Raw genomic sequence first — 17,611 nt, forward strand, 5'->3', positions numbered from 1 at the left:
GTGGTCCTGATGCTTATGCCCAATCTCTTCTAGTTAAGGGCCCAGTGAAATCTTCAGCTGGGTGTGGCTATTGGAAACATCTTTTCCGGGTGCTGTCTGACTTCTCTTATACTTGAGATTCATTGCTCGTCTCCTCTGAGTACCAGGCCATTTTCTGTGCTGTGATGAGCCTCATAAGCCTCATTGCTTTACTTGAATCAAGGCCAATGTAGTTATGAGAGAAAAGCAGTTGCTTCAATTTCAGATTTTAATCAGAGCCCTTTTCACCTGCATTTTTTATAGCTTCTGCATTTCCTACTGTGCCCAGGAAATGTTGGAGGACTCCATTGCCCTTTGAGAGCTTAGCCCTTAGGGACATAGGGTCACTTTTCAGGTAATTGAGCTAGAGCAGTGGTTTTCAAACTATAATTCATAGGCCAGCTGCATCCATTTCACCCACAGAGCTTTTTTTTTTTTTTTAAACATCTTTATTGGAGTATAATTGCTTTACAATGGTGTGTTAGTTTCTGCTTTATAACAAAGTGAATCAGCTATACATATACATATATCCCCATATCTCCTCCCTCTTGCGTCTCCCTCCCACCCTCCCTATCCCACCCCTCTAGGTGGTCACAAAGCACCGAGCTGATCTCCCTGTGCTATGCGGCTGCTTCCCACTAGCTATCTATTTTATATTTGGTAGTGTATATATATGTCCATGCCACTCTCTCACTTCATCCCAGCTTACCCTTCCCCCTCTCTGTGTCCTCAAGTCCATTCTCTACATCTACGTCTTTATTCCTGTCCTGCCCCTAGGTTCATCAGAACCATTTTTTTTTTTTTTTTAGATTCCATATATATGTGTTAGCATATGGTATTTGTTTTTCTCTTTCTGAATTACTTCACTCTGCATGACAGACTCTAGGTCCATCCACCTCACTACAAATAACTCAATTTCATTTCTTTTTATGGCTGAGTAACATTCCATTGTATATATGTGCCACGTCTTCTTTAATCATTCATCTGTCGCTGGACACTTAGGTTGCTTCCATGTCCTGGCTATTGTAAATAGTGCTGCAATGAACATTGTGGTACATGACTCTTTTTGAATTATGGTTTTCTCAGGGTATCCTGAGAAAACCACAGAGCTTGTTAAAAGAACAAATGCCCTGAAGTATTATTCAGGAGGTTGGGCCACAGTTCAGGAATCTGAGTGTTTAAAATCTCCTGGGTTTGTAACCTCTCCCCACCTCCATGAAGCTCTGAATAATTCTCTGGACCTCTCATTGCATAACTTATTTCCTTTACTAAGAGTGGGGAAAGATTTGACAGTGGACTGGAATGAAGTGTAAGTTTTAGGGACCCTCATTTGCATGGCCCCTGTGAATTCTCTGTACAGGAAGTTTAGAGTGGGGAGGGGGCCAGGTTACAATCAGAAATCATTACTATGTAAACATTACTGGTAAATTGCCATAAGAGATTGCAAAACAAAAGGACATGACACTTTAAGACTCTGTTAGTTCATTATGATTTCTTTTCTCATTCTGAAGAAATATCTAAATTTATATTCATAACATGTTACTATTTTCTCCCTAAAGATGGCCCTCCAAATATTAGAAGTGTCAGGCACCCATCATTTGGGTATGGCCCTGTTTGGGCTGCTATTAGTGTGAGAAAGAATGAGGATGATTGGAAGCAGAAACAGAAAGTGGAGGTGGCTACAGAAGAGATGGTAGTTGCTGAATTCATAGCATTTGATAACCAGTTGGATACAGGGAGAAAGGGAAATGATAGGACAAAATGGATTTATGTTGTAAAGCTTGAGTGATTAGGAAAATGTTGGCATCGAGAATGGACTAAGAAATGTCTATTTAGGTCTTCCACCTAGTTTTTAATTGTTTGTTTGGTTTTTTTTTGATATTGAGCTACATGAGCTGTTTGTATATTTTGGAGATTTATCACTTGTCAGTTGCTTCATTTGCAAATACTTTCTCCCATTCTGAGGGTTGTCTTTTCATCTCATTTGTGGCTTTCTTTGCTGTGCAATAGCTTTTAAGTTTAATTAGGTCCCATTTGTTTATTTTTGTTTTTATTTTCATTACTCTAAGAGGTGGGTCAAAAGAGATCCTGTGGTGATTTATATCAAAGAGTGTTCTGCCTATGTTCTCCTCTAAGAGTTTTATAAAAATCTACAAACAATAAATCCTGGAGAGGGTGTGGAGAAAAGGGAACCCTCTTGCACTGTTGGTGGGAATGTAAATTGATACAGCCACTATGGAGAACAGTATGGAGGTTCCTTAAAAAACTAAAAATAGAACTATCATATGAGCCAGCAATCCCACTACTGGGCATATACCCTGAGAAAACCATAATTCAAAAAGACACATTCACCCCAGTGTTCATTGCAGCACTATTTACAATAGCCATGATATGCAAACAACCTAAATGTCCATTGACAGACGAATGGATAAAGAAGTTGTGGTACATATATACAATGGAATATTACTCAGCCATAAAAAAGAACGAAATTGGGTCATTTGTTGAGATGTTGATGGACCTAGAGTCTGTCATACAGAGTGAAGTAAGTCAGAAAGAGAAAAATACCATATATTAACGCATATATGTGGAATCTAGAAAAATGGTACAGATGAACCTATTTGCAGGGCAGGAATAGAGACACAGATATGGAGAATGGATGTGTGGACATGAGGGAGGGGAAGGGGAGGTGGGATGAATTGGGAGATTGGGATTGACATATATACACTACCATGCGTAAAACAGATAGCCAGTGGGAACCTGCTATATAGTGCAGGGGGCTCAGCTCGGTGCTCTGTGGTGACCTAGATAGGTGGGATGGGGTAGGTAAGGAGGCCCAAGAGGGAGAGGATATATGTAAACATATAGCTGATTCACTTTGTTGTACAGCAGAAACTAACACAACATTGTAAAGCAAATATACCCCAATTAAAAAAAAAATGAATGGACTAAAGAAATTGGGAAGGGTGTTGGATTACATAAAAGGAGATGAGTACCATTTGACATTGGAAAATTATATGGCAGGATGGAAGAAGGGGTAGCCTGAAATTATATTGTGTTAAAATCTCAGCTTCAAGATTCCAAAACTTTGTGCCTTTCAATAAATGATGTGATACGTCTGAGTCTTCATTTCCTTATTTTAAATGGGAATGCCTTTTACCAAGATCAGGGATTTGGTGTGAAGAATAGATGAGAATTTAAGTATGGCATTTAGCTCTCTTCTTGACCCAAATTATGAAGTAAATAAATATTTGTCCCTTCCCTGTAACTTTTGGATATCCCTGAATGGATCTCTGTTAAGTGATACCTTTTAAAAGAGGGTAAAAACATGACTTTTATACAGATACAAAATGAACACATGTCAAATATTTAAGTCATCAATGAATAAGATAACCAGTAGGATGTTACTACTGGATCAAAAGAGAATTTCAAGTACCACCCATATATAGGCAGATTTGGAATGCTGTAAGGAATTTACAAACAGAGGCAATACTGGCTATTCCATGGGGTAGAGGGAGATTGTATTTCTGATGAATAAAATTCATTTGCATGTCTCTGGACAAAAGTAATCTGTATTATTATGTTATCTATGACTTATAGAGCTGCTCAAGAAAAATGAAAGTCACAAATACTCTAGAAAAAAAAAAAAAAAACCCAGAAGATAGACATGCATTGTGTTAGTTTTCTATTACTGTGTGACAAATTACCACAAATTTTGTGGCTTAAAACATAGCCATTTATAGCTCATAGTTTTATCAGTCAGAAGTCCAGCATGGCTCAACCAGCTTCTCTGCTTAGGATTTTACAAAGAAAAATCAAGGTGTCACCTAAGCTGGGCTCTTATCTGGAAGCTCTAGGGAGTAATTTCCTTCCAAGCTCACTCAAATCACTGGCAGAATTCAGTTCCATTTGATTGTAGGACTGAGATCCTGTTTCCCTGCTGACTGTTAGACAAGGGTCACTCTCTGCTCCTGGGTCCCACCTGTATTTCTCCTCATGTGATCCTCCTCATCTTCAAACCAGCAATGGACCTTTGAGTTCCTCTCTCCTTTGAATCTTTCTGCTTCCTCGTCTGCCACCAACCTGAGAAAGATTCCTGCTTTTAAGGTCATGTGTGATTAGATTAGGCCCATGTGGATAATCCCCATATTTTAAGGTCAATGGATTTTTGGACTTCAATTGCATCTACTAAATCCCTCCATAGCAATTCCTAAATTAGTGTTTGATTGAATAACCAGGAAACCAGAATCTTGGGGGGATGATATTTAGGATTCTGCCCATCACCCAGTAATCCTTTCAGTCCATTTCAGTGTCTTTCATAATTTTTTCTTATATACCAGTATAAAGAAATTGCTTTTTGTTGTTTAATTTTCAGGATCCACTCTTGTGTGTTTTAGGTAGATATGAACTAAACATAGTAAGAATATAGTAATTACAAATGCTTCCTTCTCACTTATAGTTTTAGTCTCCAGGTATAGCACCAGTTTTCAATATCCACACATTAGCTGTCACCCATAATTTTCACAGTTTAATCCCTTAATCCTCAAATCATTACATGGCATTGGGGTTATTGTCACTTTCTAAATAGCTGTGACATATTTTGCAGGTGTCCACACATCTCATTTCTGTCAGTAGCTGCTCAGAAAGCCTGACAAAGGGATGGGATGCTGGTGAGACAGCAAGGCTAGGAGATGGGCCGGAAGGAATCTAGCACGTCTGACCTCGCATCTTTACTGCTTACCTACAGCTCACACATCCAGGAGCCAGCAGTGCCCTAGGAACACTGGTGGGAAATAGCATTTCTGCAGCATCAAGTGAGAGATGATTGGATGATCTTCCCTACCGAATCTCCAAAATGGGGTGGCAAAGTATACAGAAGCTCATTTAGCCTCCAGCAGACTCTTTTCTCCTTATCAAAACATGTTCTAATATCCCTCAGCCCATGGCTGCCTTCTTTTTTTTTGTTTTGTTTTTTCTTTTTTTGTCTTCTGTTATTCTCTTGTCCTGAAACACTCTACACAGACCTAAATACCAGCACATTTTATCCCATTTATATTTTTTAATGCCCTAAAATAAAATTTTCTTGTCAAATCAATTCAAATTCATTTGAACCACTTACTTTCCATTGAAATACATTCATGGAATAAAGTGTGCCTGCCAATAAAAGATGGGGCATGCTTCTCCTATTTTTTCACTACCTGACTCTTTTGTGTTACGTATATATTCAAACATGTAACCAACACAGTAGACAACACAAATACTGTATAGAAACAGGGAGTTCATAGCCTACAATGAAGAGGCAAAAATCTTCCTTATTCATATTTTTCTTCAAATCATAGCTGATAATTTTTCTCAACCAAAACAAACAATACTAAAAGTCATCATGTAAATAGTCATTCAATGAAAATTAATATCTAGTTATTGAATGTGTATGATAAGAATAATCACCATACTCCTCACAATGGAAAAGGGGCAACAACCAGACCCCTTGAACCTAAGACACTCAGAATCTAGTTTACATACATGCTACACTTGACCAAGAAGATCAGTAGCAATATGCAGTTACTAGGAGCAAGAAACAGGTGATTGTTCCAAATAATACATGCTGGTGGGGGCAGAGAGGGAGGTAGGCTCTGGAGGGCAGTAAAGCCTTCATGGAGAAAACTGGGACTCCGAGGGCCTTAAAAGTGATAGAGGGTGGAGAGGAATTTTCCAACCATAGCAACTAACTCGAGTTAATGCACTCTTGCAGAAAGGACTATGTTAATTTGGCTAGATCAGCGAACATTGCTGGGGGGAAAAACTCAGAAAGAAGACTAAAAAAGTGGATATGAGTCAGACCCTAGTGGCTGTATTATTTCCTAGAACTACCATAACAAAGTACCACAAACTGGGTAGCTTAAACAAAAGAAATTTATTGTCTCACAGCCTGGAGGATGCAAGACCAAGATCAAGGTGTTGGCAGGGTTGGTTCCTTCTGAGGGCAGCATAGGAGAATCTATTCCTTGCCTTTTTTCTAGGTTCTGGTGGTTTGCTGGCAATCTTTTTTGTTCCTTGGCTTGTAAACACATCATCACCCTGATCTCTGCCTTCAGGTTCATATAGCATTCTCTCTGGGTGTGCATGTCTTTGTCCAAACATCTACTTTTCATAAAGACACCAGTCATATAGGATTAGAGACCCACTCTACTCCAGTAAACTTATCTTAACTAATTATACCTGCAATGACTCTGACACTCACTCTCCTGCCTTCTTCTTTCACGTGACCCTTATGAATTCAATGAGCCCACACAGACAATCCAGGATAATCTCCCCAACTCAAGATTCTTAATCACATGTGCAAAGTCCCTTTTGCGGTGTTAGGTAACATATTCATAAGTCCTGGGGATTGGATGTCTTTAGGAGGCAGTTATTCTACTTACCAGAAGGATGTAAACCAATTATGAGAGAACAAAAGAGAAGTGATTTACCTCTGCCCAGGGAGGTATTGGAAAAGACTTCAGAATTTGAGCTTTTAGGATTAGTAAGTGATTCCTAGGGGGAATAAAAATGAGTACAGACTTTCTCGGCAGAAAGACCACAGCATGAAAAAGTATATGTATGTCTGGAGAAATACAGAAATATATTAATTTTGTCATTCAAAGCAAGATGTAAGTACAATAAGAAAAAATCAGTTGGGAAAATCAGCTGGAAAAGAGAGCATTTGAACTGGGTTTTGAGGAAATAATAATATTTAAACAATTTGAATGGATCCAAAGGAAGCAGGGGTTAGAGGAAATTGGAAAGAAGATTCCGGAAGGTGGCAGAAACAGTACCAACAAAGGCATAGAGATAGAGATGGCTGGGCATATTCATCTTGACTCCATCCTAGAGAATGCAAAGAAGGTACTGGGAAATATGGTCATCAAAAATTTCTGTTAGAGTCAAAGTTGATGCTTCAGGATTCAAAATCAAAACAAAACAAGTAAGGTAAAGGGGAAAACACTCATTTAGGGAAAATACATTTTTCTTTAAGTGTTATTTCTAAACATGGTCATACCAACATTCAAAGTTTTCCATTATTATAGAAAATTTTCCTGTTACTAAGTTTCCCACTACTTTTTCCATTACTATGTCAATCATATAATTATAATTATCCTTTATCAAGTTCTTATGTACCAACATAGCAGTTAGTGCTAAGTTAGGAAACGTTATACCCGTTGAACAGATGAAGAACAGAGGGAGGGCCTGACAAGATAAAACATTACTTTAAATTACACAGAGGCAGATCCAAGGTATTTCTTTAAAAACAACTTTATGATAAGACTATAAGAAGCTAAAATATTTTGCCAGTTTGATAAAATGCAGAATCAAAAGAAGCCGCTTTTTCCCCCTCAAGACATATATCTTCAAATTTGTAAAGTCTTACATAAAAAAGAAATGAAAGAAGGAAAAAAATGGAAGGGGGGGGGGGAGAGAAAGAATCCCTTCTGACTCCCCTGATTAGAAAGCTTGAAGAATCAACTGTTGAGAGTTGAGAGATGCCTCTTTACAGGCATTAGGTGGTTAGGCTATTTGCCATCTCAGGAAATGCCACTCACTGCTGCTCTCTTTTGGCTGAAAGGGTTACTTTTTCTCCGTGAAGATACAGTGATTTGCATTGTGGTGGGCAGCTCTTCTAGTGTACCAGTGAGTAGTCAGGTACCAGAATTCTAAGGGGACTCTGAGATCTTTCTGCCCTTGAAAATTCACCATGAGTGTTGATCCTTTACCATGCTCCACCTTGATCATTATTGCTAGAATATTTCACCAAGACAACGTGACAGAAAAAGGAGACATTAACCTGATGTATTTGTTAGCTTAATAGGATGATCAATGGGATGGAACACAGAGGTCAGTTTTGAGAAGGGGCTAGAAGTTCACAGGGTGTTGGCTAAGAAAGAGCATGGGCATAGCTGAGGTTGTATAGGTTAATAATATGAAGTTAGGAGCAGTCTCAGAGAAGGTGCTCAAGGAGAAGGGATAGTGGCCACTGAAGACACGTTTTGCCAAATTACGAGTTTTGGGCTGAACCAATTGTTCTCCCTGAGTGGTATCAGGACTCAGGGGTCTGACTGAAACCTGCTTTCTCTAACAAATCTACTGTAGATTCCATACTGCTGGAACCCTCCAGCAATGGCACTGAACTTCATGAATTGGCTTGGATTGGAAGATGACGCCCTAGCATGTCTCTTTGATATATGGTTTGCTGAACTGCATCCCAGGAGAATTGTAATCAACCTAGGTTTCCAAGGTGGAGGAGAGGAGAGAAACCATGTGGAACATTCTGGTTAGAGCCCATCTCTAACGGTTGGACAGTCTCCTCAAGATTCAGCACACTGAACTTCCAGCTGACAAGCCCCACAACGGCCCAATCCCTATTTACTGAACTAATAGCACATTTCAGTGTGGTGATGCTTGAAAAGAAGGATGCATGCTTGAGTCTGTGCACTTTGCTACTTCCATTGTTCCTTCTAAAAATTATTCTTTGCTAATTTCCCCAAAAGATTACTAGCTTCCTCCAGTGGTTATTTGTTCTTCAGGCAAGTCATTAGGTGGGGAACAGAAGGTCAGAAAACAAAACACTTTGTACCATAGGCCATTAAACAGTTGTAAATAAAATTAAAACCCAGAGATATGTTGGGACCTTGGGGCAAGGCAAGCATCTGGAAACATTTTCAAGGCTCAGAAAATTTAAGACATTACTTTAAATTACACAGTTAGTGTCAGAGCTAAGGCTATACTCTAAAAACAACTTTCGCGGGTCACCTACAGAGTATATTTTAAACCTGTGGTAAAATAACTTTGTTTTGGAATATATAATAAATTCTGCTACTTAGGTTGAAGTATAAAATTAATGGTAACAGTTAAAATTTACTGACCATTTACTTTGTGCCAAGGACTGTTAAGCACTTAATATGGGATATTTTAATTATTATTTATAATAACAATATGAGGCAGGTATTATTACTTTCCCCATTTGACAAGAGAGAAAAGTGGAGCTCAGTGATATTCAGTAATTGACCCAAAGCTAATAAGTGACATAAGCCCGGGCAAAACCTGTTGTGTTAGGGCTTTTGAGCCGAAGTTTGTCCTCACCATGCAGTACTCTTAGTATGCAAATATTCTGAGTAGTCAAAAGCAATTACTGGTACACTTGCAAAAGTAAGTTTTCAATTAAAAAATTGTGGGGACTTCCCTGGTGGCGCAGTGGTTAAGAATCCGCCTGCCAATGCAGGGGACACGGGTTCGAGCCCTGGTCCGGGAAGATCCCACATGCTGCGGAGCAACTAAGCCCGTGAGCCACAACTACTGAGCCTGCGCTCTAGAGCCCACGAGCCACAACTACTGAAGCCCGCGTGCCTAGAGCCCATGCTCTGCAACAAAGAGAAGCCACCGCAATGAGAAGCCCGCGCACTGCAATGAAGAGTAGCCCCCGCTCGCTGCAACTAGAGAAAGCCCGCACGCAGCAAGGAAGACCCAACACAGAAAAAATAAATAAATAAATAAATAAAATGTATAATTATATATAACTAAATTTAACCTTCTTTTAGGATTCAGAAAACTGTTTAGGATTTTGCACTGTATTGAGGTAATAATCTTTGATAAGACTTGTCAATTATCCTGCAAAAATGCAAATATGATGGCTAATAGAAAGTTTGGCACTAAAAAATTGTGACTAATGCTTGCTGAAATATGTGATATAGACCATATGCTTTATTAAGGATCTATAAAAATAAAAATAAATTAGTGAAATTAGCTAGGCACGGGACAAATACTGCATGATTCAGCTTATATGAGGAATCTAAAATAGTCAAACACATAGAAACAGAGAGTAGAATGGTGGTTGCCAGGGGCTTTGGGGAGAAGTGGAGAGTTGCTTTTCAATGAGTATGCAGTTTCTTTGACATAAAATGAGTACGTTCTAGGACTCTGCTGTGCAATATTGTGCCTGTAGTCAACAATGCTGTATTGTGCACTTAAATGTTTGTCAAGAGTGTAAATCTCATGTTAAGTGTTCTTACTACAATAAGAAAACTGGTGATTAATTGCACATCTTTTCCATAGTGGTCCAATAGATCCTCATTCAAATTAGTTTTTCTACATAAGAATATGTATCATCGCCTATGAAGTCATTTTAATGACAGTAGTTATCTAGCACCAGTCCATATCATCTTAAAAGCACTGTTTCTTCCCTCTTCGACCCTTAACCACATCTCTGCTAATTTTAATTGAGGGGAATAATGCTTTTGACCAGCAGAGAGCAGCAATGATATACTTTATAAGAGCAAGTCTGGTCAACCTGATCATCTTTTCTAAAATGTCCACTTCGTGAGATCCACAAAGATTCTGTCTTTAGTGATCCCAGTCTTTGAGTGGCTTATTGTTAAAAGATCCTGGAGATTCCCTGAACTCAGCGTATGAGGTTGTTGCCGCTGGCCTAGATCTCCATCTCATGGTATAGTCCTGCTGGTACCAAGGGAGGCATCAGCTCCTGCTTACAGCTTTGCCTCCTGGTGCTGCCAGCAGGGACCAGATGCCTGGGTCAAGAAGTCTCACTGCATCATGTGGTTTCTGTCTTTATTGCCCATCTCTGTTCAAGGCCAGACATTGTGGTGTGTCATGGAGCTTGTATGGTACTCTATGTTGATCCATAATGTGACCTTCCTTTGTAAAAGGCTGCTATGGATCTTCAAGGATAATGGAAGGGATCACATTGATAAAAGAGTAGACAGAAGACATAAGCTTGGGGGTGTATATTTTCAGAAAACAAGAGTAGAGGAGATATCCATTGACAGAGGAATGGATAAAGAAGATGTGGTACCTATATATAATGGAATATTACTCAGCCATAAAAAGGAATGAAATTGGGTCATTTGTAGAGGCATGGATGGACCTAGAGACTGTCATACAGAGTTAAGTAAGTCAGAAAGAGAAAAACAAATACTGTATATTAACACATACATGTGGAATCTAAAAAAATGGTATAGATGATCTTATTTGCAAAGCAGAAATAGAAACACAGACGCAGAGAACAAACACATGGATATGAAGGGGGAAAGGGAGGGGTGGGATGAATTGCGCGATTGGGATTGACATATATACACTATTGATACTATACATAAAATAGGTAACTAATGAGAACCTACCATATAGCACAGGGAACTACTCAATGCTCTGCAGTTACCTAAATGGGAAGGAAATCCAAAAAAGAGGGGATATATGTATACATATAGCTGATTCGCTTTGCTGTACAGTAGAAGCTAACACAACATTGTAAAGCAACTATACTCCAATAAAAATTAAAAAATGAAAAGAATAGAGGAGATAGAATAGGAACCTATGATAAAGGAAGAATCTGTGAGTAGAAGCCAAGAGAAGAGATCATTTCAAGAACAAGAGGTCCAATTTTTAAATCCCCTTGGTGATGGTGAAGGTGAACTTAGAAAAGTTGTTGACTTTGGAAACAAATGGTTTGGGGGGACCTCAACAACAAATAAGTCCTCTCATTTTGAGGACTCCAGCTAGATTACATGGGGTTGAAGGGAAGTGGTTTATGGAAGAATTGCACAGAAGCAAGTTGGTGTTAAAGCAACTTGGGAAAGAGGAGGGAAGTAGAAAGGTATGAATAATAACACAGAGACTTTAAATTAAAAGTAAATGAATGGTCTCAATCTGCTCATTAAAGCAAAAGACCTTAGCTTTCTGGTATATGTGTGCTTGTTTCTTTGAAGGTTGGTGGCTTGAGAGTAGAAAATAGAAATTGTATGAAATACAATTTAATAAAAAGAATGATGAATAGTCCCAAGAGTTTGGCTGAGATCATATAAAAAGAGATTGTGTTAGAATCTGAAAAAATTGTAATAATATTGTCTTAATTTCTGAGACTTCCAGTATTCAGAAGAGAGTGGGTGGTAAGATTTGCTGAGTCAGTGGCATTGATTAGGATGGTGGAAGATCAAAGAGGCTGATGAATCCAGGGAAAGGATGGTTGGATTGCCTAACCTTGGAGTTTAGACAGAATACAAGACAAGAATAAGTGAGGCACCACAATGGACTAGGGAATATGAGTGTGAGAAAATGAGAGTCCCATTGGGCTCCATGAGATTATGGGATGCAGAAGCATTGAAGATACTGTCCTCATTTTCCAATTGCCTCACTAATCTGCCTTGATCCTTTTAGTATTTGGCACATAGAAGATAGTCCATATTGCTAAATCAGTTGATAATTATTGTTAAACCTAAACCATTTAAAAAATAAAGTATTAAAGTTGTATATGCCAGGAAATAAGCACCTTTTGCTGTAAATGGGAAAAACCTAGAGACCTTTAAAATTGTAATATCTTAACTACATGTTCCTTCTGCCCCACTCCCAGCCATCACCCAAAGAGAGGTCTTAGCATCGTGTAATAATTACCAGTGAGGCAATTAATGAATTCCCATCCCTAAATAAGATATTATTTTGACATTTTCCAAAACTTCTTATTCTAACATCCTATCGATCACATCTGCTGCCTAGCCGGAAACCCATAAAAAGGCTTTTGCACTTCACCTACTCTGCCTGTGGAGTCCAGGCTCACATCTTCAGAGCTACTGAGGTCTAGAAAGCTAAACCTGGAAGATTCCTTGGGAGCAGTGAGCAGTGAGGCCACATAATTTACTTTCCAAACCAAGACACCTTTGAAAGAGGACACTTTCAATAGTTAGCCAGATTGTAATTAAAAACTGAGAATGTCATCTAGTGCAACCCCTTGTTCTACAGATGAGAAATGAAGGCTCCAAGAGGGTAAGTGAGTTATCCTAATCTAGTGTCTCCATTGAACAAGTATGAGGATTTGGGTAAATGTTGGAAGCCTCAGATGATTTGCTGGTTGCTATGTTACAAAAGCAAGCGGCAAATCCATTTCTGCCAAATGTACAAGCATCTAATAGCAAGTGGTACAAGAACAAGGTAGATGGATACAAGCTGTCCTTACACCCTTGGTGAAGTTCTGGCTCTTGGCCTCTTATGCACCTTGATAAACATTTTGTGTGAAAACTCCTGAAAGCATGTGCAACAAAGTCCTCTTATTTTACATTTTAAATGATTTATTTTGAAATATTTTCAAACTCAGAGAAAGCCTACCAGATCAGCATAAAGTCCTATCCTTCATTTTACCCAGTTTCCCCTTTACCTCTCCCACCTCTCCTTCCTTCTCTCTCTCCCTCCTTCCCACTTTCTGAATCAGAAATCAACACTGCCATGTAATCCACTGACTCCATCTGAGAAACCTTATCTGGAAGGCAGATTCTTCAACATGTGAACTAAGTGTTCCTGAGCTTTAGATTGAAGTTACTTCATATACAAGTATACGTCATATCATTTATGCCAAAGTACTTTTTAACTTTTTTTACTGAAGCGTAATCTATGTTCATAAAAGTACACGTGTCCTAAATTTACATCTGGATGGATTTTTACAAACTGGACACACTTGTGTAACCATTGACTAGATCGAGAACATAACCGGCATCCCAGAACCCACCCTCATGCTCCGTTCCAGTCATTATGCCCTCCCGCTATGGTAACCACTGTCCTGATTTCTAACAGCAGAGATGACGTTTTGCTTTTGGTTCTCTATGTAAATGTGAAACATACAGTATGTGCTCTTTTGTTGTTGGCTTCATCTGCTCAAAATTATCTTTACTGCATTCATGCACATTGTTGCTGCGTGGTAGTCTATGTGTGAATTCTAGGTCATAATCATTTTATCTATTCTGTTATCTATTCTATTTAACTTTTCTACTATTGATGGTCATTTTGGTCATTGTGGCTATTTAAAAATGTGCTGCTGTGAACATGTATATGCATTTCTGTTAGATATATAAATAGGGGTGACATTAGTGGGTCATAAAACATATGCATATGTTCAACTTTATATACTGTTGTATTTTAAAGCAACTTACAGTTGATAATAGCATCAGTTATGCTACAAATCTACAAATAGACAAGTACCCAGAGCTATTAACCCCACTCTAATAATCTTTTCATCATTCACTCATTCATCTTTTAACATATTTATATATAACTCTTATATGGACAGTTACAGGCACTGTAGATACAAAAAGCAAACAACTTCCATCCCATGTCTTCACTTTCAAGGAATTAACAGTAGGGTGGAATCTATTAAGGATTAGGGTGAGCCATAGAGAATTTTTTTTTTATTGAAGTACAGTTAATTTACAGTGTTGTGTTAATTTCTGCAGTACAGCAAAGTGATTCAGTTATACATACATATACATTCATTTTCATATCATTTTCCATTATGGTTTATCACAGGTTATTATGAATAGAGTTCCCTGTCCTATACGGTAGGACCTTGTTGTTTACCCATCCTATATATACTAGTTTGCATCTGCTAACCCTGAACTCTCACTCCATCCCTTTGCCACTCCCCATCCCCCTTGGCAACCACAAGTCTGTTCTCTATGTCTGTGAGTCTGTTTGTATTTCATAGACAAGTTCATTTGTGCATAGAGCAATTTTTTAATAAAAGGAGGAAGACCTACATTACTCAATGGAGAAGCTTCTTGGAACTGATGCTTCTGAATTGCATTTTGAAGAATGGCCAGGAATTACACAGATGATAAAGGGAAAAAAAGGAATTTTAGTTGTGCAGTGGTTCAGAGGCAGCAAAACAGTACAGTAACTCACAAACCTAGTTACACATTAGAATCATCTAGAAAATTTTTAGAAATATGATGCTTGATATCCATCTCAGACCAATTAATTAAGAATCTCTGCAGGTAAGGCCTGGATATCTGAAATTTTTACAATCTTACCAGGTGATTCTAATGTAAGGTCATGATTGAGAACCACTGGCTTAGTGGATTTACAAAACTTCAAGTCGTTCAGTATGGTTTATGCATAGTATAGGAGGGAGGAAATAGGAATAAAAAATCTTAGAACTGAAGATCAATGAGCAGGCTGTTATCCAAGGCTTCCTCCTTGGTCAAAAGTCTCGACAAGACAAAAAAAAAGACAACATTGACCCTTTATGTAATTCAGCTAATATAGCATGAAAAATAGGTAGAGGAGTGGTGTTTACAAAGTCTCCAAGTCAGGAATGTATAAAACCTAATTTACATTCACACTGGTTTAATTAGCATTTCTGCTTCAACACCAGTTACATTATCTCACATTTTTTGACACATTTGTCCCCAAAACATCAACTTATACCAAACAAACATGTTTTAAAATAGCAAACTTAGAGAATCTGCCCCTAAATATTTTACATTTATAATGACCCCAGGTCTGTGTCTCTCTATACTGTGAAGTGAGAAAAATTCCCCAGTGTTGAGAACTTCTGTAAATTCACTGCTATTTCCAAGGTCACCAACAGCCTGTTCGCTGCTTGGGAAGTGGGGATTTTGGACGCCAGCAGCCGCTGTGTGTGAGTGAGGGAAGCCAAAGTGATGATACGTGAAGTTTATACCTGAATTATACTCCCCGCACAAGAAGCAGTGGAGTGTGGAGAAAAACCATGGTTTCTGTGGTTCGAGAGACCTGAGTTCCTGTTTCCTGAAATCCCAGTTTCATCAGTTCCCAAAGGGGTGAGCCTGGAGACAGTCATTCAATCCTTCTGAACGATTTTCTTATTTGTAAAATGGAAGGGTAACCAATATTTTATTGAGTGTGAACTCTTTCCCAAGCATTGCATGTATGCTTTTAACAAGTACAACCTTATTTAATCCCCCCAATGAATGAATTACTATGAAGTAATTAGCATTAACAGCCCATTTTACATATCAGGAAAAGGAAGCTTAAAACTTAAGTGACCAACTCCAAATCCTGATCTTTTACTTACCGCATAGCATTCACTTCTTAACACAAAACGTATCAAGAAATTGCATATTCTCTGTTTCTGTGGAGGCAGTAAGATATGTAAAGAATGGCCTCCAGTCATAGTGCCCCTTACTGATGATATATAAGCAAAAGATGGGCTACGTTGGTTTGAGTATGTTGCTAGTGAGAATCATTTCTCCCGGAAAAATGCCAATAATTATGCCTTCTATCTTTAAACGAAGTATTTATTGAGCACCTACTATATGCCAGTTCCTTTTCTAGGCATCGTGTATGAGAAGGGGTTGGAAAATATCCATATTCAGTACACTTTTGTCTCTTAGGAAGGCAGCACATTTCAGGAAATAGCATCTTCGTCCTCAGTCCAGATAGCTTCCTTTATGACTTGGTAGAGGGGAAATAACCGCTATAGATGCTCTTTTTTTTTCTTGGGTGGTATTTGTTTACTTTATTTCATTTTTTTATAAATTTATTTATTTTATGTATTTATTTTTGGCTGAGTTGGGTCTTTTTTGTGGTGCGCGGGCTTCTCATTGTGGTGGCTTCTCCTGTTGCAGAGCATGGGCTCTAGGCACACAGGCTCAGTAATTGTGGCTTGTGGGCTCTAGAGCGCAGGCTGAGTAGTTGCGGCACCCAGGCTTAGTTGCTCCGCGGCATGCGGGATCTTCCTGGACCAGGGATCGAACCCGTGTGCCCTGCATTGGCAGGCGGATTCTCAACCACTGCGCCACCAAGGAAGCCCCAGTATTTGTTTATTTAAAAACCTGTTAACAGAAATATAACTATGCCATGTTTTGAAATGTTGCCTGCTCCCAGAGCAAGTACTAAGTTGATTTTTGCTTTGAAAGTTTTTTTAACCAGGGGGAAAAGATCCTGAAAGTCACGGGCTTCTGTTATCCTCATTCCATGTGAGCATCTCTGTCTGGGCTCTTTTCCCTCGACTTCCCCTCTTCATCTCTATGAAAGATGTTTGTAGCTTCCTGAGTTTTTATGTTGTTCTAGCTTCTCCTTGAAGCTCTTTGTAATACAGATGATTGAACAAGCCAGTATGATTTATTCTAATTCCCCAGCTTATTAAATCAAGCACTTGAAGGTCAGTGTTAAACAGAAACAGACCAGGAGTTCTTTTAATAAACATAGATGGTTATGCAAGGCAAATGTGATAGGAGCCAAAGGAACAGAGACTTCTGTTTTAGGTTGTCTTTAATATACTCTTATAAATATAGATTGAGGTGGATAATGAATTTCTTTGCCCCAAAAGCCTGGAACGATTTGTATATACCTTTATAAACTTTTGATTATGCAGGACATCACATTTAACAAAAAGTGACTGATCAAGGAGAGGCTACAAAAATGGAACACTGATGGCCTCTAAATGGGAAAAAAGCAAACGGAGAATGCCAATGATTTAGTTATTGAAGAATATAATCTGCTAGCCAAGATTTCTCTACATTGACATGTTGGAGAGTTCCTGATATTCAGCATCTTAATTTATTCATTTCATTTATTCAACAAACGTATGTTGAGCACCTATTTTCTGCTGGGAGATATTCTAAGTTCTGGGGATATCGCAGGGAACAGAACAGGCAAAGTCATGCCATCATAGGGTTTATATTCTACTGGGCCTCTGGTGGGTTGGAGGATGTTGGGGAGGCATTGGAGGGCCAGATAAGATGGCAGTGCAGATGATAAATAAGTAAACAAATTATGAATAAGGTAATTGTAGATAGAAGTCAAT

General features: G+C 38.6%; 1 protein-coding gene across 5 annotated transcripts in view; it reads left to right on the forward strand.

The window, feature by feature from the left end:
* The window catches only part of KCNIP4 (potassium voltage-gated channel interacting protein 4), a 1,207,795-nt gene that overhangs the window by 808,443 nt on the left and 381,741 nt on the right, over positions 1–17,611 (forward strand). The window lies entirely within an intron of this gene.

This window comes from Balaenoptera borealis, assembly GCF_965194805.1.
Source record: "Balaenoptera borealis genome assembly, chromosome: 4".
NCBI classification, from domain to species: domain Eukaryota; kingdom Metazoa; phylum Chordata; class Mammalia; order Artiodactyla; family Balaenopteridae; genus Balaenoptera; species Balaenoptera borealis.